General features: G+C 34.4%; 1 pseudogene across 1 annotated transcript; it reads right to left on the bottom strand.

Annotated features, from left to right (window-relative positions):
- Positions 1 to 438: 438 nt before the first annotated feature.
- LOC149568114 (pentatricopeptide repeat-containing protein At2g03880, mitochondrial pseudogene) lies at positions 439 to 5,828 on the bottom strand (annotated as a pseudogene). Its single transcript, XR_016362490.1, has 3 exons — positions 2,658 to 5,828; positions 2,264 to 2,506; positions 439 to 1,725 (listed from the first exon to the last, which is right to left on the bottom strand). The product of XR_016362490.1 is annotated as a pentatricopeptide repeat-containing protein At2g03880, mitochondrial pseudogene (transcript).
- Between the last annotated feature and the right edge of the window lie 21,630 nt (positions 5,829 to 27,458).

The raw sequence follows: 27,458 nt of genomic DNA, 5'->3' as shown, positions 1-27,458 counted from the left end.
TAAACAAATCATATTCAACGAGGTTCTTAGAAAAATCATATTTTACCTCTTTTCATTCTGCGCTAGAACTGTCATTATGCCCTTCCAGAATGTAATCACATTTTTGCAACTTGCATGAGCAATCCATAATGTTCATCTTTATCCTCTATGGCCAACTCTTTAACTCAACTAAACTAACATTTACCAATGCTATTACCTACCTTTTCATCATTCTTATTGAAGGGTTTCAATTTGTGTTGAACTCCATCCCCCAATGACATGTAAGTCTTTGCATAACCAGAATGCTTTGTCTTCCTGTCAAATTGTCATAGCCTTACTAATAACATATGAGAGACATTCATTGACGTGATATCACATAAGACTTCATCATGGTAATCTTCTATCTTAAATTTAACTAAACATTGTTTACTCACCAAAACGTTTTGACCAACCAAGCAATTTGATATAGATGTGGATGCATTCTTTCTAATCATAACTTTCTTACAATTTATTCTGAAGCAAGATTGTTTGTACTTCCATCATCTATGATGACATTACATACCTTATCTCAATACTTGCATCTTGTTCTAGACAAGTTCTTTCTTTGAAGTGGTTTATTTAGCATGACTCTCTTAGCAACTAGCACTTCTCCATTTCAATTACAATGTTCTAGTCATAGGCCAAGAAATTCACTGTTCCTTAGTACAAACTAAGGTTAGCTACCTTAAAAATTTATAATATGTATGCATTGAAGATTATACTTTCTTCAACATTGAATGCTCTGCACCTGACAAAAAGAAGTAGTATTTGAGCCGACTAGGAGTGCATTCTCAAAATGCTAATTACAATTCATGCATTTACTTCTGATTTCATTCCAGACAGCTTTTCTTGACCTTCAAAATATCTCATAAACTTCTATTTTCATCTTATCCTCCTTTTCTTCTTGTAGAATCTTATCATAATAAAATCTTGAAGCATATTTGTTATTATATACTCATCACAAGATCTAGAACCACTGATTGAGTCAATCAAGCAGGATGTAGCATGCAAAATGTGAATAGTCAGCTCAAAAATATTCTCTGAATCATGTGAGACAAAGATGTGAACCTTTGTGTCAGTCCAAAACATTCCTAGAATCACTCAAAGTTATGGCCAAATCTCTGCACACCAGCGGAAGAGCAAGGACACCTTAAGTCAACCTCAACAGAATAAACTTATCGGTCAAGTCAGCCAAACAACTATGAACAATAGTGTGGATCACCAAAATTTGATCATAGAGAAGTCATAACAAAAGTGTTTGGCAAGATTATTCCTGTACACACTTGTTCTATCTCAAAATCAATCTAGAGCACATAATGATACATTTCTAGCTACAGAACAGACTAGACTATGAGACTAGCAACAAAGTATCTTTTGATTTCCATCTACATCATTTCCAAGCCACAAATTGATACTGATTCGTATGCAAAAAATGTGGACCAAAAAGTCAGCCCGAGTGTCCACCCGAACATTCAAACAAAGTTATATTTAATGAGTGGCTGCCAGGCAGTAACTCCAAACCATTGGAAAAGGGTTGAAGTGATTGAGCATAGCTTCAGAAGCCATCTTCAATATTCTCTAGAAAGACACTCCAGCTATGTGCCAATGAAACAATGTACTTATGATCTACCAACAATATACAATTGATCCCACACATGAAAAACCTTCTAGAAAGAGGCTTAAATATCCAGAAAAACTCTGTGCAACCTGTTTCAATAGTCTCCAAACAATTGTGTCGACATAAGCATGTGAATCAACTACTGTAATACTCTGATACACTGCAATCAACAACTATACAAAACCTTAAGATAAATTTGACATCAGTGCAACAAGTCATCCATGTGTGCAAAATAACCAAGAGCCAACATAAGCTTCATTATAGTAGTCATGCATCTTTTCTCTTGTGACATAAACATATACAAAGTACAATGCGATTTTAAATTTCTACTCTTACATATACAAATATAATAATTTATTTCTAACTGAACTCAATGAAATTGATATCAAATTATGATAAATTCAAATTGAAACACAACTCTGTCAACTCTATCACCAAACAGAAGTTTGTAAAACGACATTAAAAATAACTAATCATACATGAAACAAAATCTATATAAACTTTAGAAATTTACATAATTTAATCTTAAATAGTTGACAAAAGAGTAGACACAAAATAATACAATTTATCAAGATAAAAGGAGCAAACAAAATGAAAAGGGATAAGAACTCCTAAATAAAGTACTACCTGACCATCTCCAAGGTTGGGTTGATTGTAAGCCCTCGTCTAACATTTCCTGCTGATCAAACATCTTTCTATTTGCTTGATGTGATCCTCTCCTTTTAGTTTTTCCCATCCTCGACCTCATCCTCAAGCTTTTCATTTCAGAGGTGCACGTTTCCTGGAAACAGTTCAATGAAATATTCCTGGTGTCAAGAAAACAGTTCTTTGATTAACACCCCATCACTGTAGGTAAGCAGCTATATATTCCTGGTATCAATAAAACATATCTTTCGTTAATACCCCATCAGCATATATGTGCATGCATGGTTATACTATGTATCTAATTTTACGAACTCAATAGCAAGGCATAGATTAACAGATGCTTAGAAAGAACTAAAATAAAATCAATTTTCTATACATTGAAAATAAAATCTTGTCCCTTCTTTATAATTTCAGGTCTGCTATGTTGCACATTATTGCAGCACTAGTCTTGTTTTATAGATTGCTCCATTTAGCATCACCAGTAATCTCCACAAGAACATTGCCCTTGTTTAAAATGATGGAACCGGCTTGCATCTCTCACAACAATTTGTCTTCCAACAATCTTGGAGATAAATTTTGTTGCAGTATGGCAATCAGCACATACTCGAAGGTTCTTAACAACTCTAATAGTCATTCCAAGGGACGTGTTTAACAAACCAAATGCAATTGCCAACTTCTCACTATGGTGACAAAGAAATAATTCCTTTTCCTCCTCCTCCACATCATTAATTAAATGTCTTGAATCTGGAAAATACCCTGCTGCCTTCATCTCCCAAGACAATTGCTCCAACTTTGCATTAATCTCCTGTGTCTGTGGGTGTGATCTGTCACCTACACAAAAAGCATGTACCATTTTATGGCACTCAATCCAACTACATCCAGGCACCTTTCCTATTCCTCTCTCTTTCATCAATCTCCTTACCCTTTGAACCTCACCCCACCAGCCCACTTCTGCATACAAGTTTGAGAGAAGAACATATGTTGCTGCACTTTTAGGATCCAAATCAAAAAGCAGAGTTGCTGTAAATACTCCCAAACCTATATTCAGATGTGATCTACATGCACCAAGAAAACATGTCCAAACAATCACCACAGGCTTAACTGGCATCTTAATGATAAAGTTTAGAGTGTCGTCAAGATAGCCAGCACGGGCAAGAAGGTCAACTATGCACACATAATGATCAACTGTAGGTGTTAAGCAATAATGGCTACTCATGACATTGAAGTATGTACAGCCCTTGTCCACTAAACCTGCATGGCTGCATGCAAATAAGACACAAGCAAAGCTTACAATGTCAGGATATGTTGGCGAGCGCTTCATTAGTTCAAAGAGATTTAGAGCATCTACGCAAAATCCATTATGTGAGAATCCTGCAATCATGGCATTCCATGAGATCACATTTCTTTGAGGCATTTTGTCAAACAGTTTGCATGCCTTCTGTATGCTTCCACATTTCGCATACATGTCTACAAGGGCACTTGCAATTACAACATCAGACAAAAACCCACTTTCAATTACGCCTTGATGGATGCCTATGCCCTGTTCCAGAGCACCCATTTTGGCACAGGCTGGGAGAACGCTGACAAAGGTTGTGGAGTCTGCCTTTACATCTGCCAAAGGCATTTGCTTAAAAGTTTCCAGAGCCTTTTCAACAAGCCCATTTTGTGCATATCCTGCAATCATGGCATTCCATGAGATGACATTTCTTTGGGTCATTTTGCAAAACAGTTCATGAGCCTTGTTAATGCGTCCACATTTTGCATACATGTCTATCAGGGCATTCACAACTACAACCTCTGATAAAAATCCTTGTTCAATAAGGCTTTGATGTATCTCCATAGCCTGTTCTAAAGCTCCCATTTTGGCACACGCTGGGAGGATGCTTGAAAAGGTTGTACAGTTTGGCTTTACATCTGCCAATTGCATTTGTTTAAAAGCATCCAAAGCCTTATCAACAAACCCGTTCTGTGCATATCCTGTGATCATGGCATTCCATGAGATCACATTTCTTTGAGGCATGTTGTCAAACAGTTCACGCGCCTTGTCTATGCTTCCAAATTTCGCATACATGTCTACCAGGGCACTTGCAACTATAACATCTGACAATAATCCCTTCTCTGCTATGATCTGATGGATGTCAATACCCTGCTGCAAATCTCCTATTTTGGCACAGGCTGGGAGGATGCTTGCAAAGGTTGTGGAGTTCGGCTCTGCACCAGCCAATTGCATTTGCTTGAAAGTTTCCAAGGCCTTTTTAGCAAAGCCATTTTGTGCATATCCTGCAATCACTGCAGTCCATGATATCACATTTTTTTGAGGCATTTCTTCGAAAAAACTTAAAGCCTGATCAAGAGCACCAATTTGAGCATATCCTGCAACTATTGCAGTCCACGAAACTATATTTCTTTGAGGCGCTTCTTTGAAAAGCTTTAAAGCCTTATCGAGAACGCCATTTTGTGCAAATCCTGCTATTATCGCATTCCAAGAGACCACATTTCTTTGAGGCATTGCATTGAAAAACCTTAAAGCCTCGTTAAGAAGTCCATTTTGTGCATATCCTGCAACAACCGCAGTCCATGAAATGACATCTGGTTCAGGCATTTCGTTGAAAAGCCTTAAAGCCTCATCAAGAATACCATTCTGTGCATATCCAGTGATCATCGAATTCCAGGAAACCGCATTTCTTTCTGGCATTCTATCAAACAGTTCACGTGCCTTGTGTATGCAGCCACATTTTGCATACATGTCTACAAGAGCTGTTGCAACTACAACATTTGATAAAACCCCCTTTTCCACTATGCTTTGATGGATGTTCATACCCTGATCCAAATCTCCTGTTTTGGCGCAGGCTGGAAGTACACAGGCAAAGGTGAACTTATCTGGTTGGACGCCTGTTCTCTGCATTTCGTTAAACAGTGTCAATGCCTCGTGAGGAAACCCATGTCTTCTGTAAGATGCAATTATGGTATTCCATGAGGATATGTCTCTATGTTTGATTTCTTCAAACACTTTACGAGCATCAACCAAACTACCACACTTATCATACATTTTGATTAGGTTATTTTGAAATTTTTGGTTTGCAGCAAAAGCAAATCCCCTAAAAACAATGGGATTGTGTATTTCTTCCCCTTTCGAAACCGCATTCTCGGCAATGCAAGTCTGCAATAATCTAAAATATATCGAACAGTGTAGTGTTGAATTTTGGGTTTTAAGCAGGAGATGTGGCAGCTTCTTTGAGATTTGGATTGGCATGCTATGATTATAAGTAAGCGCGAAGAATCTGCATTCTTATAAAATCCAGTAGAGCCAATGTGGCATTGAAACACCCTCAGCATCACCGTCTTCCTCCTCAGATGTGGTATAACGGCCATTTATTAATTTCTGCGACGGATGGTGTATACCAGTAGATTCATTTCAAACTTCAGGATTAAATTTCGACTTCATTTTCTCATTCAGCATGCTGATCGAAAAGCTGACCTTACATTAGCTTCCCAGTACACACGAAGCGCTCCCCTGCTACCAGTCCCCGGGTTATAAAACGGCGGGCATGCAGGGTGGAGGAAATCAAGCATTGGGTTATATTACTAGCTTATATATACCTCTATATATATATATATATATTACGTCGAGAGTAATCATTTTTGAAGCGCTTATTTTTATTTAATCTCAAAGTTATTTTAATCATAGTTGGGATTTATGAAAATGAAAATAGGCGCCTCGAGAACGATTACTGACGTAATATATTGAGATATATATAAGCTAGTGGCAATCGCGGCGCAATAGGAAAAGTATTTTTAAATTTTTTTCTATTTTTTTAAGGTAAGTGTTGAATTATATATTTCTTTTTAAATACGAGAAGCGTTCTATACAATGGCAGCACAAATGCCCAGCACGGGAATATGTCAAGATTCCTTGTCAATAAAAAAGAATTGGGAGCGGTTACAAACTTTCAAATTAAATATTAAAAAAGAATTTTTGAAATAATAGCTGGCCGAAATAATAGAAAGCCAAATGGAGGCCGAAATAATATGCCCGAAATAATAGGGCCCAAAAAAGTAGGGCCTGAAAAAGTAGGACCCGAAAAAATAGGGGCAAAATATTTCAATATGATTTTTTTATTTGTTAAATATAATTTTGCATGCACATTCGTGCTTTTTTTTCGTGGGAAGTGGGGGAATTTGGAACAAATTCGTGGAATGTGAAGAGACATTTGTTGGGGGATATGAGGAGCCTCTCAAAAGTTATAAAACCAAGGCTCCTCATTTCATTTTCATTTTATATTTTTGCAGGAGGGAAGAGGTGGAGGTTATTGGAGGATTAGATTGGAGTTTTTGAATAGGAGTAGATTGAAGTTTTGGAGTAACATTTTTGCAGGTAAGATTTCTATTTTTTATTTAGATTTAGATGTAGATATAAATTGAAATTCAAAATTAGTTATAATATTTTACTTTGATTTAGATTTCAATTTTAATTAATTTCATTTAGATTTAGAATTTTGTTCATAACTATTTAGGCTTGCATTTAATAGTTTAGTCTTGCATGTTTGATTTAGATTTAGATTTGTATTCAAAATCTATTTGATTTATATATTTTATAATACTTTTCATTGTTAATGGTGCTTGATGGGAGTGTTTTAGGGGTGTCTTATTTTCTATTTCTGAAATATTTTTGTCCAATATGTACTTTCCTAACCAGATCTATCCATTTTCTTCTGATTCATGCATGGAGCTTCCTGACGCTATTAGCGCATTGTTGGGACTGAATGGGAATGGATTAAAGGTAAACGACTGACTCTAGATCTGGATATGCATTTGGAATTGGCTCTGTTGATGCTCCAATTTATAGGTTCCTTCCTACTACCTATTCTTTCGGTGGTTTAATCTGGTTAAGTGTGGATTGATAGGTTCTGGCTCATTCCCACCGGTTTGTAATTTTGTCACGATGTCTAGTGTGTGGCATTCTGATGGGATTCTTCATTGGAAAAAAGTGCGGATAATTATGTCAATGCTGAACGACTTGTCCAATGTGATAATTGCTCTGGATATAGAGCGCGGCCATGGTGATTTTCTTAGCAATACAATTGAAAAAAAAGAGAAATCTGGTATTAACACAATGTTATAGGAAATCTCTAAGCATAAATGCTTATAAATACATTCAAATTTCTTTTGTAACTCATAATATCAATCTCACTTTTTCTTGTGCTCCTTTAGTCTAAGAAAGATAACAGATTGGAGGAACAAATTGCTTCTATAATGACAGTTGCAAGTGCAATTATTTTAGCAATTTTGGGCATTCTAACTATTCCTGTGATGGGTACTTATGTTTTAGTTCTTAGATTATGTGATTTGGTTGTATTTAGAGTCTTTTTAATAATGTTTGAAACTACTATTAAATATAATAATAAAGATTAATTTAATGTTAAATATAACATGCTACAACACTTATCAAAAATATCAAAAACACAATTGCTATAGCAAAACGAGAATGGAGAAAAAAACTTTAGTTTTTGTATTAATTCGTTTGCTTAAAATAGATTACAATTGCCATATTTTATATTGAGAAATGTCTTATATGGACTTTCACATGCTTATTTAACTACACTACAATCAAGACTAACTTTGTACTTAATCTAATTTTATCGAATGAGACTGGCCCAAGATTCTTATGTAACTGTTGTTATAACAAACATAGACAGTTGTAGAACTTGTGATTAATAATTTATAACTGTTGGATTCTCCATATTTCATGCGTAAATTCATGATTCTAAAAACTCAAAGTTCAAACTGCATGTTACATTCTCTTCCTTATTCAGTGAATTGGTGCATGCCTATTAGATTAAACGGTGCATGGAAGAGACAAAACACTGAAAGAAATTACTCTTTTCTTATTATTATTGTTAGTCTTGATGTTGTTTTTAATTTTATTATTACAAATATTGATTATTAATATCTTTGAGTTCATCCAGAGAATAGTACTAAATATAGAAAAACTTAGTAATAACAGTTTGAGATAACTGTAGAAAGTTTTTATTTTCACAAATATTCTCTTTCTTTTAAAAATCTGCTATTATTTTGGTAATGAATTGTAAAGTAGAAAGGAAAAACTTTCTGTAAATCTTTTTTGGCTACTATTTCACTTGCAGTTTTCATTTTATATGAAAGTTTATTATTTTTTGAAATCTTAAAAATAAAGATTTTTATATATGTAATTTTAGTTTATTATTAAAATAATAAGATTTTGGAGGTTGTAAAATATTGAAGTTTAGAAATTATTTTAGATTTTACAAATGAATTTTCACATAATATTTATATTAAAGAAAGAAAAGATAATAAAATTGTTACTTAAATCAAATATAAAAATTATAAAATTTTACCTAAATTTATTAATTGTATAAAAAACTATTAATGATAATTAAGTTCTATTAAATGTACTTGATTTTATATTATAGAAATACAAACAAAAATTATAAATTGGGACAAACTTTAGAAATGAAGTCAAATTTAAAGAGAGACAAATAACATGAGGTGACGTGTGTGTGTGTGTGTGTGTGTGTGTGTGTGTGTGTGTGTGTGTGAGAGAGAGAGAGAGAGAGAGAGAGAGAGAGAATTAACATGAGGCGACGTGATACAGAGAAAGAGTGAGATAAATAACATTATGCAATGTGTGTGTGTGTGTGTGTGTAAGAGAGAGAGAGAGAGAGAGAGAGAGAGAGAGGATAATCTTAGAGGGGGTAGAAGGAAAAGGGGAGAGGGGGAGAGATGAGCCATGGAGAGAAAAAGTATAAGAAGGGTCCAAAATAAATGGAGATGGAGATGGTGGAGAGAGAGAGGCCATGAGTGAGAGAGAGAGAGAGAGAGAGAGAAGGGGAAGAGAGTGAGAGACATGAGGTAGACATACATAAAGCATTTTAGAGATATATAAACATGAAGATTGCGCGCGCGCGCGCATGTGTGTGTGTGTGTGTGTGTGTGTGTGTGTGTGTGTGTGTGTGAGAGAGAGAGAGAGAGAGAGGGAGGGAGAGAAGGGGAAGAGAGTGAGAGAAATGAGGTAGACATACATAAAGCATTTTAGAGATATATAAACATGAAGATTGTGTGTGTGTGTGTGTGTGTGTGTGTGTGTGTGTGAGAGAGAGAGAGAGAGAGAGAGAGAGAGAGAGAGAGATCACATGAGGTGGTGTGGTAGAGAGAGAGAGAGAGAGATCACATGAGGTGGTGTGGTGAGACAAGGGGGAGAGAGTGAGAGACATGAGGTAGACATAGATAGATGTAGTGAAAAATAAGGAGGGAGAAAGAGCGGGGCGAGGGGGGAGAGAGAGAGAGAGATATGATTAGAGGGGGCAGGTGATGTAGATATATAGAAGGGGAGTAGGAAGAGATGAGCTAAATAAGAAAAATAATATATAAGGCCCAAAAGAGATGTAGACAATGATGGGGAGAGGAAGAGTATGACAGATAGTGATAGACAATGACAATAATTATGGAGGGAGAGATGTATATATGTAGAGAAAGAGATGGACAAAGAGAACAATGTAGGGGGAGTGGGGAGGGTATACATTATTGGGGGGGGGGGACATGTGAGAGAGAGTGTGATTACAATTAACCCTAACCCTAACTCTAAATTATAATTATAATTTAGAGTAATAATATTTATTAATTATAATTTTATTAGCTATAATATGATTAGTAACCCAAAAATTATCTTAACAACAATAATAACACAAACCCTAACTCTAACTCTAACTAGATAATTCTAATTTTAACCCTAACCTTAACCCTAACCCTAACTCTAACTCTAACTCTAACTCTATCTCTAACTTTAATTCTCCCCCTAACCCTAACCTTAACCCTTTATAATCCTAAATCTAATGCTAATTCTAACCCTAACCCTAATTCTAATCCTAATCCTAGCCCTAACTCTTACCCTAACCCTAAATCTAATCAAGTAACTTTAACCTTAACCCTAATCTAACCTTGATCACAACTCTATCTCTAACTTTAACTCTAACTCTAACTTGAACCCTAACTCTAACTCTTATATGAACACTAACACTAACACTACCTCTAATTTTAACTCTAACTATAATTGTAACCCTAACCCTAATGCTAATCCTAACCATAACCCTAACACTAACCCTAACCCTAACCCTAATGCTAACTCTAACCATAACCCTAACACTAACTGTAACCCTAACTCTAACACTAATTCTAATCCTAACCTTAATTCTAACCCTAAATATAACCCTAACTCTAACTCTAACTCTAACTCCAACCCTTATTCAAACTCTAATTCTAACTCTATCTCTAACCCTAACCCTAACTCTTATTCTAACCCTAACTATATTTGTAACCCTAATTCTAACCCTCACCCTAATTCTTACCCTTGCCCTAACCCTAACTCTATCTCTAATCCTAACTATATTTCTAACCCTAAATCTAACCCTAACCCTAATCCCAACTCTAACTCTAATTTTAAACCTAACCCTAACCCTAACTCTAACTCTAACCCTAACTATAACTCTAACTCTAACAAGAACCCTAATTCTAATTCAAACCCTATCCCTTACCCTAATTTTCATCCTAATGCTAACCCTAACTTTAACTCTAACCCTAACCCTAATCTTAATACTAACCCTAACCTTAACCCTAACCTTAACTCTAGCACTAACCCTAACCCTAACTTTAACACTAACCTTAACCATAAACATTAATTTGTCCCTAACTCTAACCCTAAATCTAACTCTACCATAATTGGACTCTAACCATAACCCTAACCCTAACTTTAATCTTGGCTCAAAACTTTTTCCTAACCATAACTCTAGAACCTTAAACCTTACTCAAACCCTAACCCTAACCCTAACCCTGGCCCTACTATAACCCTAACCCTAACCCTAACCATAAGTCTAACTCTAACCTTAACCATGAGCATAACTCTAACCCTAAACTTAACCATAAACATAACTCTATCCCTAACTCTAACCCTAAATCTAACTCTACCATAACTAGACTCTAACCCTAACCCTAACCCTAACTTTAATCCTAACTAAAACCCTAACCCTAATCTTAAACCTAACCTTAACCCTGACTCAAACCCTAACCCTATCCCTACAATAACCCTAACTCGAGCCCTATAATAACCCTAACCCTTACCCTAACCATGAGCATAACTCTAACCCTAAATCTAACACTACCATAATTGGACTCTAACCTTAACCCTAACCCTTACTTTAATCTTGACTCAAATCCTAACCTTCACTCTAACCTTAACCTTGACTCAAACCATAACCCTAGCCTTACTATAACACTAACCCTAACCATAACCATAACTCTAACCCTAACCCTAACCCTAACCCTAACCCTGGCCCTACTATAATCCTAACCCTAACCATAACCATAAGTCTAACTCTAACCTTAACCATGAGCATAACTCTAACCCTAAACTTAACCATAAACATAACTCTATCCCTAACTCTAACCCTAAATCTAACTCTACCATAACTAGACTCTAACCCTAACTTTAATCCTAACTAAAACCCTAACCCTAATCCTAAACCTAACCTTAACCCTGACTCAAACCCTAACCCTATCCCTACAATAACCCTAACTCGATCCCTATAATAACCCTAACCCTAACCTTAACCATGAGCATAACTCTAACCCTAAATCTAACACTACCATAATTGGACTCTAACCCTAACCCTAACCCTTACTTTAATCTTGACTCAAACCCTAACCTTCACTCTAACCTTAACCTTGACTCAAACCCTAACCCTAGCCTTACTATAACACTAACGCTAACCCTAACCATAACTCTAACCCTAACCTTAACAATGACCATAACTCTAACCCTAACCTTAACCATAAACATAACTCTAATCCAAACCTTAACCATAACCATAACTCTAACCCAAACCTTAACCATAACTCTAATAATAACCATAACCGTAACTCTAACCCTAACCTTAACCATAACTCAAACCCTAACCTTAACTCTAGCCCTAACCCTAATGCTAACCCTAACCCTTATTCTATCTTTGAGGTTAACATTAATTGTAATGGTAACTTTGTCCCTAACCATATATCTATGTTTGACTATAACATTTTACTTTACAATATGCCAAAAAGAAAATTACTTTTTTTAAACCATAATCCTACCCCTAACTCTAACCCTAAATATAACCCTAACTGTAAATCTAACTCTACCATAATTAGACTCTAATCCTAACCCTAATCCTTAGTTTAACCTTCACTAAAACCGTAACCTAACTCTAACTCTAACCTTAACCCTAACTCAAAACTCTAACTCTAACCTTAACCCTTACTTTAATCTAGATGAAAACCATAGCCCTAACCCTAACCTTAACCTCAACTCAAACCCTTACCCTAACCTTAATCCTGATGTAACTCTATATACAACCCTAACTCTAAATATAAACCTAACCTTAACCATCACCCTAAAACCAACCCTTTATGTACCCCTTTCTCTAACTCTAACCATAAATCTAATTTTAACCCTAACCCTAAGCCTAATTTTAACCCTAATTATAACCCTAATTTAAACTCTAACTCTAGCCCTTATTTGAGGTCCAATTCTAACTCTACCTCTAACTCAAACCCTAACTCTAATTCTAATCCTAACCCTAACTATATGTTTAACCTAAACGCTTATTCTTACCCTCGCCCTTTCCTTAACCCTAACCCTAACTCTAATTCTAACCCTAACTATATTTGTAATCCAAATTCTAACCCTAATCCTAACATTAACTCTAACTCTAATTCTAAACCTAACCTTAACTATAACCCTAACAAGATTCATAATCCTAAAAATAACCCTAGCCCTAACCCTAATGCTAATCCTGACTCTAATTGTAACTCTATTCCTAACCGTAACTCTAACCCTATCCATAACTCAAACCCTAACAATAGCCCCAACCCTAACACTAACCCTAACCCTGACTATAACTCTACTCTTCAATATATAACATTTTACGTAACAATATGCTTAAAATAAAACTGAATTAAAGTGATGCAAATAAACACCATATATAGAATTAAAAAATAAAATATTCAAGAATAATTTCATAGTAAGTTTACACTATTACATTTTTATAGTAAGTTTATACAATTGTATTTAAAAAGAAATAAATAATTCAGCACTTACCTAAAAAAAAATAGAAAAAAATTTAAAAATACTTTTCCTATTGCGCCGCGATTGCCACTAGCTTATACATACCTCTATATATATTACGCTGAGAGTAATCGTTCTCGAGGCGGCTATTTTCATTTTCATTTTCATAAAGCCCATTTTGTGCATATCTTGCAATCATGGCATTCCATGAGATGACATTTCTTTGGGTCGTTTTGCAAAACAGTAACTATGGGTCATTTTTTATTGTCTTATCAATCAAATGACATGTTTTGCTCTTTACTATGGAATGACCCTATTTTTTGGACCCTATTTTTTCGGGTCCTACTTTTTCGGGCCCTATTATTTCGGGCATATTATTTCGGCCTCTATTTGGCTTCCTATTATTTCGGCCAGCTATTATTTCGAAAATTCTTTTTTAATATTTAATTTGGAAGTTTGTAACCGCTCCCAATTCTTTTTTATTGACAAGGAATCTTGGCATATTCCCATGTTGGGCATTTGTGCTGCCATTGGATAGAACGCCTCTCGGCGTAACAAGAATATCTTCTCTACCTTAAGGTTTCTTTTGACCTTTTCAATTTTTTTTAAATTTTTTTTTAAAGTTAAATAATATAATATTGAAAACTTGTAATAATCAATTACATATGTAATATAATTGTGTCAAAGGATATTAGCATTAATAGATTAAAAGGAAGTTAGAATAATATATTAGTACATGACATGACATAATTAATTATCATTTTAATTTTTGAGTTACAGAAATATAAGTGTTAATATTGACACATTGATGCATGAAGGCTGGAACACCAAATCCAAATCACATGTAATGTTATGAAGCAAAATTAAAGTTTGCATACAACTTAGTTTTTTATTCAACAAATAAAGGAATGAGACCGTGTCTTTATACATTTGATTACAAAATTTGTTCAAATCATTTACACCTAAATTTCAATCTCTTCATAGACCCAAGCCTTCAACAAAATACCTCTCTCTCTCTCTCTCACACACACAGACAGACACACACACACACACACACACACACACACACACACACACACACACACACACACACACACACACACACAACAACAACAACAACAACAACAACATGAAAGAAAGCCCCCAATAGAACTCTTAGCCCAAAAACTTAAGAACTTCTCCTCCCTTTTAGAATGAAGTTATGTTTCATTTAACTAAAGTTTCCCCCCATGCCTACCTCCTCATTTATCTACATTAAATGACATCCCACATTCACAAACATGCTCTTACAATTTCATTAAAGATAAACATTTCTAGGTTTCATGCTTGTACTTAATCAACTTCCTTGCCTTATCTATCACAATATGCATTTTCGGTTTGCTCTACAATTCAATATCTTTTTTCATCATTCATATTTCCTCTCTTTTACCCTCTTTTCACATAATCCAAATTTTACCAATATGCACTAAGACACTCTAAGAAATCGTAAGCTTCAAAATCATCTTCTTTAGTAGAATAATCAAATTAATGCATTATATTTTCCCTTGAGATTGTTGCAACAATGTGCTCATCATCTTTCTCTTATGCAACATTGTGTTCCTCTTTATTCATGTCTTCCAAAAGATTTGGTTTTGTTGCGAAAAAATCTCTTTTGCATTTATATTAATGAGTCGAATAGTCAAAGGATTCTTCTTTCTTATCTTGTAATAAATTTAAAACCTTCGACTTGAACTGCCTCTTTTTCAATTAGGAGATCACCCATCAATCCACCCTTCTCTTATACACCCTTATCTTTATTTGTAGCTTTATCTTTCAATAGATTATTTGTTGTAACATTCCCTCCTATACTAATGCTATCATCTTTAAACTAATCAGATTCAACAATGTTCTTACAAAAATCATATTTTACCTCTTTTCATTCTCCACTACAACTATCAATATGCCCTTCTAGCATGCAATCAATATTTTTGCTACTTGCATGAGCAATCCATGATGTTCCTCTTTATACCCTGTGACCAACTCTTTGACTCCACTAAACAAACATTTACCAATGCTCTTACCTACATTTTTATCATTATTATTCAAGGGTTTCAATTTGTGTCAAACTCCACCCTCCAATGACATGTAAGTCTTTGCATAACCATAATGCATTGCCTTCTTGTCAAATTATCCTAGCCTTCCCAATAAAATATGAGAGACATTCATTGACATGATATCACATAATACTTCATCATGGTAATCTTGTATCTTAAGTTTAACTAAACATTGTTCACTCACCAAAACTTTTTGATCATCCTACAACCAAGCAATTTGATATCAATGTGGATGACTTCTTTCTAATCATAACTTTCTTACCATTTATTTTGAAGCAAGATTGTTTGTACTCCCACCATCAATAATGACATTACATACCTTATTGCAACACTTACATCTTGTTCTAAACAAGTTCTTTCTTTGAAGTGGTTTATTTAGCATGACTCTCTTAGCAACTAACAATTCTCCATTTTAAGTGTACTCTAATTGTATAGAATTGGCCTCTTCATTTATATTTTTTACTCTAGATTTTCCTCCATTTCTTGCATTTATGTTTCCATCTTCTTGACATTAATATGTTTTATGTTATTCCACACATTTATAACAAGTTATCTTGTAATTTCCTCTTCCAAACTCTCTTCCTCTTCCTCTAGAATCTTGTTCATGAGGTTATGAATCATTATTCCTTCAATTTTTATTTCTAACATGGTCTTCATTCTTCCTATTTTTCATATTTGAGTCTTCATTCCTATCTCCATATGCTTTTACCTCTTTCTATTCATCTTGGCCTCTTCTCCTTTGTTTACTTTCAAATCTTTTGTTTATCTTGTCTTCAAATTTTAGAATAAGTTGAAATGCATCTACACCATATAAATTCTTATTACATCCAACTCTTCTTGAATTTTTGGTCTTGAGCCATTGATGCAACTATTTGTTTTATCCTTGTATGGTTATGAATGATTTGTTATGACTAAAATTTTGTGAAATACCTCTATGTACTCCCTCACCATCCTACTTCTCTATTTCAAGCTTTACATTTTCCTCAGCAATTCCAACTCATAATAAATAGGATTAAATTGTCCCTTCATCATTTTCACAATTTTATCCCATTTGTAAATCTTACTTCTCCTATACCTCCTTCCATAAAGTTTTAGCAATGTTGTTTTAGTTTAGTTTTAGCAAACCTCGCTTTGTTTGGATCCTCTATCTCTCCAAACTCAAAGTACTTTTCCATATCACATATCTAGTATAGTAATTCTTCTAGATTAAGGTTCACATTGAAGAAAACAAATTTCATCTTCGGTGTTTTCCCAATCTTCATCAATGCTTTAACAAGTGGATCATTTGGTGTTTCTCTATCTACTTCATCTTCAATATTTTCTTCTTATTCTTCCAAAGTTTCTCCAGTTTCATCATCTTCACTTTCAGTTGCTCTCCTCTAAGAAACCCCTCTTCTAATTTATTCTTGTAATGCTTCAACCTATCTATTGAGGGCTTTAAGATTATCAATACAAGTAAGATATGGAGGATTTCTTCCTCCACTTCTAGTTCCATTAACTCTACCCTAACCACATGGGGCACTTCTTACATCTATTTTTTACAAAACCCACAAGCTTGGCCCTACTGCAAATTGCTTCCCTCCAACAAATTTTCTTGCACACTCAAAGTCTTCTAGCTTTGATATCACTAATGCATTGAGGTTGAAAATAAATTTGAGTTGCAATCTTATCCCAACTATTTTTTTCTAGTTTTATGAGTACACCTGATCCAAATTGGAGTCGAACCCCTTTGATTGTATATTGTGCCTTTTCTTTCAAAAATGTGCATTAAATTTTAACTAAGTAAAGGGATAAGTTATCGAGCCCCTTGAACCTCTTGAATTTGTACAACTAGTTCAACAAGTTCAATTGTCTAAAATTCATGCTCAAGGTTTTGTGTCCTTGTTATAAAAGTTGGTCATTGATAAAATGGTGAACTAGTTGAATCAAGTGAACCAAGTGAATTGGTTCAAGAGGCTTAATAAGTTCAATTAGTTCAACAAGTTCAAGTTCAACCATGTTGATCATGTTAAAGTGAAACAATAGTCCATGTATTACTCTTTTGTTCCCTTCTAGATCATTGTATTCAATTGGGAAATGGAATTATCTTTGGAATGCTTGGAACCCCTTGAACCAATTCACTCAACTGAAGTGGTACAAAGGGTTCAAAGATTATCAAAGGTGGAGAATGGAGCATAATTTATTTTGAGTGGAAAGTGACCAATGGTAAGGTTTGTTCTAGCAAAATATCATGGAATATGAATTTTATAGTTTCCTTAAAGGAATAGTAATGATGAATTGATAAACTCACATGTTGAAAACATAGGTAATTAATATTCATCAAGGAAAAAAACTTATGCAATTAATTGTCATGAATGAAAGATTGAGTCATCATTTGAGAAATATTTTCACTATGGGGAGATAATTTAAAGGTAAAATTGTGCTAAAATAAACCAAAAAAAATGGCAAGGAGAAGGCAATGCATAAGATAACTACATTTTCCTAAATTCAAAGTTGTAAAGGTTTTAGTTTCAAAGGTGAGTTTCAAATTTCTCATATTTTGTAGTAATTCAATGTGGCAACTATAGAAGTTGTCAAACCAACTTCATGGAGCCAAGATCACCTATATGCAAAGATAACTTGTCATAAGGAAGAATGAAGTAAAAAGAAAGGATTTGGATTCTAAAAATATGAGACAAATTATATTATTAGAGAATAGAATATGCCTTTTTGCCAGTGTTTCCAATCTACAAATTTTAAGTAGCCCACTTTGACCACTCACCAAATTCACCCAATTATTCATTATGAGCCCTAATTGCAAATTCATATTGTCCTCATGAAAGTGAATTAATGCCCCAATTTTTGTTTCCCCAAGTGTCAGTTTACCTAGTTTTCATAGCCAAATTTGAACGTGATTTAGTGTTTTCTAACATGTTTTCTTGCAGACAGTTCTAAGAGGGAAAATTTGATAGTCAATATCTTTTGACTGAGAATTCGTCATCAGACAAGATTTAACAGGGTAAGAGTATGCAGAACAAAAAATTAGTAGGTTTGATTTCAGAGCCTAGTTATCTATTTAGGTCAATTTTTAAAGCCAACCGACAGGCCTTGTTAGCAAAAAATCATAGTTTGCGAATAACATGTGAAATAAGTTTTAATGATTAATCAGTGGTCAAATTTGATTTCAATCATTGCCAAATGTTCAATAAATCAATTTGATAGTTTAGTTGTTTGAAAACAATTTTTTGTTTTTAGCTGGACCCATTTTGGGGTCCAACTGACTGCTTCAGATTAATGAAATGTCACAGGATCCTAAAGAGCCATGAGCTTTAAGGTGATATTGATTTATGAAGAAGTAACATAGGGATCAAATGTAAGTGGGGAAATATCTTTTTTGAGGGTGTTTAAATATGTGGAATTGTATCCATAGTAAAGAGAAAAACATGTCATTTGATTGATAAGACAATAAAAAATGCCAAAGGTTTATGAAATCAAGTGAGTAGTATGAAGTTGCTACAATAAGGAAGTTGAGGCTCCTACTTCACCATTCATCAATAGTTGAAATCTCATGCTGATGTTGTGTTAGAAGCCTTCCACCCAATGTTTGATTAGTTTGTGAAAGGGGTGGATGATTTTAGATAATAGTTATGATAAAGTGCACATGAATTCAATTGACTTAAAAGAGGGACATTTTAATATCATTATATCTAGACCCGATGTCACGATCAAATTTGATCAAAGGAACATAGCGTGGAAAAGAAATATGATTACAAGGAGGATTGTTTGACAAGTTATGAATACTCCCATATAAAGGCATGAGGAGCAGAGGAAAGGGAGTCTTCTTCCTTGACCAGTTTTAAATGCACACTGTGAAGTCTGCAAGATGGAGATGCTGTTAGTTTGAAATGAAGGCCCCAATCAGGTGAAGCCACGACTGTAGAAGAATTCACATAAATCCCTTACATCATGTTAATATAATCTCACAATAAATTTATAAAACTAAAATTGGTTTGTAATTGTGAGGAGACATGTGAGGACTTGGGCTGGTGATAAATGTCTTAAAAGAAAATGTTTCATGGTGTTGACAATCCATCCAAATTGCTCATTTATTTGATAATCAACTAGATATCTTTTCCTCCATCCCATCAAACTCTTCTTTTTAGATAGACCTCCTTTTTCCTTTCAACCCAAAAAATTCAAATGCAAAGTTGTTTGCATTTTTTTAATTTGTTGGAATCTTAGATAGTTCTTTTATTTAGTGCCCACCGTATTCTGCAACAATGGCATGGACTTGTAGTTAGCTAATCATAGGGTTTGTGGAGTCTCCTCTAACATTTGCATGCCTTCCAAAATCATTTTTTATTTTGAATAGTCTTTAAATGCACTATTTATGTGCCTTGACAATATTCTGAAAAAATAATTTACACACTTATTTGTTCTGAAAAATTGCTCAAAAGTTGTTGAACTTAAGTTTATATCTAAGATCAAGATGGCACAAGCTCGTGAAGCACTAAGAAAAGGGTAGAAGTTATAGGGAAGACTAAGGAGAGTCTTCTATGTTAAAAGGGGAGAACAACAATAAAAGAAAGCTCCATGCCAAAGACACAAGCCGCAACAATCGAAAGAAAAGAAGTTGTTGTAAGGTAGGGAGCTCCACATAAAGAGTAGCAGACTAGTTAAAAGGTTCTTAGAGCAGTTGCATGTGGTAGAGGAAAACATAGTTAGAGGAGAAAATAATGCAAAGTGTTAGTCCCACATTGCCCGTATAGGGATATTTTTTTTCTTTAAAAGTTAAACCACTCACTAACACTAAATGTCTTAAGGATGTTGGCTTTTGGAAGCCCGACCCATGTGAGTGACCCCACTGATGACATCAGCTAGTTGTTAGTAATGATGTTACTAAATTTTGAACAAGCACAAATCTATGACATGGAGGTAGGTGCACAAGATTGTGCCATGTGGCAAATCCGATGGTGGGCACATTATCACTTCACCAAGATGCAAGGAAGTTAAGCAAAGCAGGCAAGTGCCTAGCTAACACATGTTAGCAAGCTCCAGCCCATGGTGATGTGGCAGTCCGGTCAATGTGATGAGGTGGCAGTGACATGGAACTGAGAACAAATCTTGAAGTGACACATGGAAAATGAACCTACAACTTGGTGCAAAATATGAGGTGCTAACGTGGCACAGTGTCCCACATGTCACGAGGTGCATTCCCACATGTGACATGGCAGCTACTGACTGTGTATGCGAGAAAGTGCCTAGTCGACAGGTGGCAGTAGGCCCTGAGTTAGCAATGACATGGTAGATGATGCAGCAATTTGAGCAACCAATCAGAGGCTACCATGTAGTAGCTTGATCAAACAGGGTTGACCTGAAATGCATGGGTAGGGCAAAAAATCAAGATGATTTGAAAATTTGATTTTTTAATTCTTTTATAAAAAATTTTCTGACGTACTGGTTTTAAATTCAAATGGATATAAAGCAATAGTTTGAATTTTAGGAAATTTTTTAATTTTGAAAAATAAAGCTCAGACCAGAGCCATAGTAGAGGCATGATCTTCAAAATAGTATTCTAGGAGTTTCTCGTAAGTAATATAGTGATATTATATATCGTCGAAACTGGGAGAAGATGAAATTTTCGATTCTGGAGTTTTTTTTTTTTTGCACATGTGGTCATTGGTTCAAGTTATAGGTAGACATGTGAAATTTGGGCCTTCTTAGTGAAATTGGTGAAAATTGGAAATATAGTTACAGGCTTGGTAAAAACACATGGTAAAAGGTTTGTTACACTAGTTTTGAGGATATTATGCCATTCTGGTATAATTTGGCTCCAATTTTTATTTTTGAGAATATTATATTTTCAAGATGTGATGAATTTTGGGATTGAAGTTGGAGTCATGATTGAAGGGTTTTCACCATTCAATAGAGATATTTCCAAGTTTGTTACAAGATAATGATGAAAACTAAATTAGATCAAATAAGTAGAAAGATGAAAGAGGTTTTACAACAACAATAGATGAAATTTCAAGTTGACACATGGTGGTTGTAGAGTAGATCTAGGAATTCTCTCCTTCTATATCTTTCTTTCTTTCATCCATTGTAGGGGTTGGTTCCAATTTTGGAGAAAAGTTACTCACTATTGTGATACCATGTGTGTTCCAATCTTGAGTTTTCTCAAATTTGTGAGACTAGGGTTCTAGTTTTGATGTGTTCTCATCACTATGAGACCATTATTCTTCAGTATATTTCTCTTTTATGAACAACAATAGTGAAGATAATATAGCTAGTTTTGATATGTTAGGTGTAATTATGTTTTTAATTTCATGCAACTGAATGTATAGTTTCAAAGAAATTAATTCAAGTGAGCAAGAATTTCTTTACTTTCATTTTGATTCTCGTCTCCTATCTCTGTAATTTGCAGTCTTATGTGGTTTAAGGGAAAAGAACTGAGACCCATTTGCATCCACTTAAGGTTGTATGTTTGATATGTTTTGCTGTTGGAACAAAGGGCTAAGTAAATGCTTGATGTGTTTGACAGAATTGTTGGTTATTTTGAGAAGGATACTTCATAAGAATTAGGTATTTATGAACATTGATGTCTAATTCACAAAGTGATAAGATAGATCTAATATCTGGGTATATGGAATACATCTTTGATATCATGGATGTATGTGTTTGATTCATGGAATTGCCCAATAGATAAGGCAGTGATCAGCTATAGGATCATTTGTTCTTACTGCTACATATTTTGGGTTTGTGCTAATATTCAACATCATTAATCAAAATATTTCCCTTTCATGTTGAAGAGCTAAAAAGGATGCCCTCACTCAACTTGTGAATTTCATAGAGTTGCAATTTTTTACTACACAACTTTGTTATTGCATAAGTATAGGAGATTAAGGGTTTTATTTGCTTTGTTAGATTCAGGAATACGTTTTAGCATTGGTACCATATACATTGAATCTGAGGTACACCCACCTAGGTTTTGCAGAGCCTAAAGTAGAAGAAGGGTATAGCCTTATAGTTGGCCTGGTGTCTGAAAGGATGTGTTGAAGATGGGAGTTAGCTGCCCCTAGATGTATCTTGTCCTCATCGGGGTAATTTGGAACCTTGTTGTTTTAAAACACCAACAAAACCAAAGAAGATGGCGAGCTTATATGGAAGATATTGAAAACTCTAACACCACCATTTAAGTCAGTAGTTTAGATGATATAATTGTTGATATCTTGTACCAAAGATTTCACAAAGGAGTCATTGCTTGGAAGACTTGAACCAATTGAGAATGAGCTTAAATAGTCTGGAGAATTGACCAGAATAGAGACAACTTTTAGTGTCTTGAATATTCGACCTAGTCTATTAAGGAGCACAAGTTCTAGAGGAGATTTCACTAGCAGCAGTAGATCTGAGGATGACAGAAAGATTGAAGGAGTAGCCCTTCTGGTAAAAAGAGAAAAAGGAGGTAAGAAAATCTTTAAATGTTGGACTTGTGATGAATATGGTCATTATGCATCTAAGTTTCCTAGAAGAGAGAACAAGTAGAAGGGAAATTAAAAATCTAGAAAAGATAGAGAATGTTTATATGAAAATGAAGATAATGATTCTGATGAACAAGCAGTAAGTGCTAGTGATGATGAAATAAGATTTGTGGCGATTAAAGAAGAAAGTCTAGAGAAAGTAGCTTTGGTGTCACAGGTTGAAAAGAGATCCGATTAGATAATTGAAAGTGGTTTTTCACATCATATGATGTTGATATGAACAAGTTTGTTAACTTCAAAAGTAAGGATGGAGGCATTGTCAAAGTTGGAAATAATGCAGCATGCCAAATTAAAGATATTGGATCTATAACTCTTGATGGTAAAACTAACACTAAGGATGTATACTTTGTTGATGGTTTAAAGCATAATCTTTTGAGTGTTGGACAACTAGTGGACAAAGGTTATCAACTACAGGTCATAAAAAAGACATGCATGATCAAAGAAAAAAGATGGAAAGGTAATTGGAATAGGAACCAGATCTAGAGGTAATGTATTTTAGTTGAATCCTATTGAAATGACATATTTGGTTGCAAAGATAGATGATAGTTGGTTATGGCATAAGAGATTTTGTCATATAAAATTTGATAGTATTGTGAATACTAGTAGAATGTTTGTAGTTAAAGATTTTTCGAAGATTGTAAAGCCTACTAACATAATTTGCAAGGAGTGTGTTTTGGAAAAGCATAATAGAACTTCTTTTCCTAGTAAGAAGTTTACTACTACAAAAAAGTTGGAGATTATACACACAAATCTCAGTGGTCATAGAAAGACTAAAGGATTCTATGGTGAAAGGTATTTTATGATTCTAGTTGATGACTTTTCTAGAATGATATGGGTTACATTTCTTAAAGAGAAATCTGAGGCATTTGATAATTTACGATATTCAATAATAGAGTTGAGAATGAATCTGGTATGAAGATTAAATGTTTAAGATCAGATAGAGGAGGAGAATTTACTTCAAATGAGTTTAACATATTTTGTGAAGAAAATGGAATTAAAAGAAAGTTATTAGCTCTAAGAACCCTTGAATATAATGGCATTAGAGAGAGAAGGAACAAGTTAGTTACAGAAGCTACAAGAGTTATGTTAATAGAGAATGATGTATTTGAGATGTTCTAGAGAGAAGCTATGAATACAACAGTCTACACTATCAATAAAGTGTAGGTTAGGAAAGACGCAAACTAGACTCCTTATGAACTGTGGTTTGGTCACTCACCTACAATTAAGTATTTCAAAATTTTTGGGAGTAAGTGTTATATCAAAAGAGATGATGATATTGGTAAGTTTGATGCTAGAAGTGATGAAGGAATTTTTCTTGTTTATTCATTGAAAAGCAAGGCTTATAGATGTTATAATCAGAGAACTAAGACTATTATAGAAAGTGCAAATGTGAGAATTGATGATAAATTCAGGATACAAGAGAGAGTAGTTGATTACAATTCAGATGATGATGTTGTTACTAGCCAAGGAATGATGAGGTATTTCTTTAGAATAACAATGATTTGCAGGATAAAGGAGAGCCAAGGAAAGAATAAAGCTCAAAACCTTCAATAGAGCCAAGAGTTGAGATAGCAACTCCTACTTTAGGAAAGAATATGATAAAGAATCACCCATTTGAGTAGATCATCAAAAGCAAAGATAAAGGTGTGATAACAAGAAGTAGAGTTAATGAAAAACTGTGCTTCATATCTCAAATTGAGCCTCAGAATGCAGATGAAGCATGTAAAGATGATTATTGAAAATAGACCATGAAAGAGGAACTAGATCAAATGAGACATGGGAATTGGTCCCTAGACCAATAGATAAGAATGTGATAGGAACTAAATTGGTATTCAGAAATAAGATGAATGAACAAGGAAATGTTGTAAGGAACAAAACAAGATTGGTATGTAAAGGTTACTTATAGCAAGAAGGGCTATATTATGAGGAGACTTATGCTCCAATGGCTAGAATAGAATTAGTAAGATTATTCTTAGCCTATGTAGCACAAAATAAATTCAAAGTCTATAAGATGGATGTCAAGTCATCATTTCTGAATGGAGAACTTGAAGAAGAAGTGTACATTGAGCTGCTCGAAGGATGTCCTTTGATAGATGACAAGGATATAGTATGTAAATTGAGGAAAGCATTGTATGGCTTGAAGCAAACACCCAAAACCTGGTATGCAAGGTTGGACAAACATTTGACAAAGCTTGGATATAGAAAAGGTATGGTAGACAATAATCTATATTGGAAAGAAATTGATGATGGTTTGATGATTTTGGTAATATTTTTTGATGATATCATATTTGGAGGAAATGATGAAGAAAGAATTTGAAATGAGTATGATAGGAGAGATGAAATATTTTCTAGGATTGCAGATTGTATAGAATAAAGAAGGAATCTTTATTTCGTAGACTAAATACTTGAAGGATTTACTAAAAAAGTTTGGTTTGAAAACATGTAAACCCATTGGAACACATATTGTAACTAGACACAAGTTATCTACAAAGGATGAGACACCTATTGTTGAGAAGAAAAAGTATAGATCTATGATTGGAGGATTACAATATCTAACTCATACAAGGCCGGATATAGCAAATGTAGTTGGAATTGTTGCAAGATTCCAAGTTGAGTTTAGAGAAGCACATTATGTAGTAGTCAAAAGGATATTTAGATATCTGAAGGGAACATCTAAGTTCGGATTGTGGTATGATAGATCTAATGATTTCAGTCTAAGTGCTTATACTGATGCAGATTGGGTAGGCTGCATGGATGACAAAAAGAGCACTAGTGGTGAAGCCTTCCTTCTTGGAGGAAGATTAGTTTCTTGGCTAAGCAAGAAGCAAGATTGTACATCACAAAGTACATTAGAAGCAGAATATGTTGTAGCAACAAACAATTGTAATCAAGCCATTTGGATGAAGTAGATGCTAAAGGATATAAGGATAGAAATCAATGAACTTGTTGTTATACATTGTGACAACACAAGCACAATAAATATATCTAGGAATCTAATGTTGCATTCTAAGACCAAGCACATTTCTAGTAAGTATCATATGTTGAGAGAGAAAGTGGCAAAAAACTAAAGAGTAGATTGTAGATATATTCACAAAGCCTCTTCCCAAAGAGACTTTTGAGTATTTGTGAGGCATGCTTGGGGTTATGCCCCTTCCTACATTAGAGTAGAAGATGCAAGAGTGCATCAGTCCAGTGTAATAGAGCATAATTATTGTCTGTACTTAATGTTGATGCTTCCTATATGTGGGAGTATCTATGATGGATAGAGTCTTCTAGGACTCTTATTGGATGTTGTTTTGAATAGTGTCTTTGGACACTTGAGCTAAGTAAGAATTAGTTGTTGTAGAGTTTGATGTAGTAAAGTTGGTTGCTAAAACCTTTGACATTGATGTCAATGGGGGAGAATTTTGGCATGAAAAATAGTATGCATAAAAGTTGGAAAAGTTTGGCATGAGTACAACAAACATGGAATGACAATTTGACAGAAAGCACATTGAGGTATATCAACGGGGGAGAATGATTGATGAAGAGGATTTGAATGAACAATCTTTTTTTGGTATTCTTGGAACTAGATGTTTTTCATCTATGTTGCCATCAATGCCAAAGGGGGAGAGTTTCACAAGCATGAATGCTGATGATATTCCTATGGGGGAGTATTGTAGATATGTTACTATGATGATATGTTAAATTCATGACTGAGTTTGTCATTGATGTCAACATAGCAGTTTTTTGTGGTATCTGACAAAAGAACAACAAAAGGATCAAGTTAGTATGAATGACTAGTTGAATATTATAACTATACAAGGTTATAAGAGATACTTCTGAGTATCTCGTATATGAAGTTAATGTTAGAAGAAGAAATGATAAGTCTAGAAGAAGTTATGTAAGTTTTGGTGATGTTTGTTCTGAGATAGAGTTTATAGAGGCATGTTCTAGTAAAATTATTATATCTCTTAGAAAAGTTGATATTCTAAGGATCAAGGTTGAGGACAAGAAGAAGACATGTTGATGATAACATGGTTAAGTTTTCTCATCATAATATTGTGTGTATGGAAAGTTATTCAAGTTGCAAGGTGGAAGATTAATGTGATCGTTAAGTGTAACATGTTCTTAATGTGGTCCCATAATAATTAATTGAGAAGGTCTAACGACCGACTTAGGGAATTGTTTTGAGGACTTGGTATAAAGGAATGACATTTTTCTTTATCATGAGGTGTGACATATGACATATTTTGATTGATGATAAGCAATAGTAAGAGTAGAATACAAAGTTGAGTAGAGCAGTGTGGAAGTGAGGGGAATTTCATTACCGAGGTTTTGCTGAGTGATTTGAGGTTTGATGTTTGGATATGAGGTTCATGACCTGGTCTACAAGGTCTAATAGTGATTGGTTTGGTTGACAAAACAAAAGAAAGAAGAACATAACAATGAAATACATG

The sequence above is a fragment of the Cupressus sempervirens genome, chromosome 3, assembly GCF_028749045.1.
Source record: "Cupressus sempervirens isolate cs-2001-9-10 chromosome 3, ASM2874904v1, whole genome shotgun sequence".
Classification (NCBI taxonomy): Eukaryota; Viridiplantae; Streptophyta; class Pinopsida; order Cupressales; family Cupressaceae; genus Cupressus; species Cupressus sempervirens.
The sequence above is the reverse complement of the archived record's forward strand: the minus strand, read 5'-3'. Positions and strand labels throughout refer to the sequence as shown.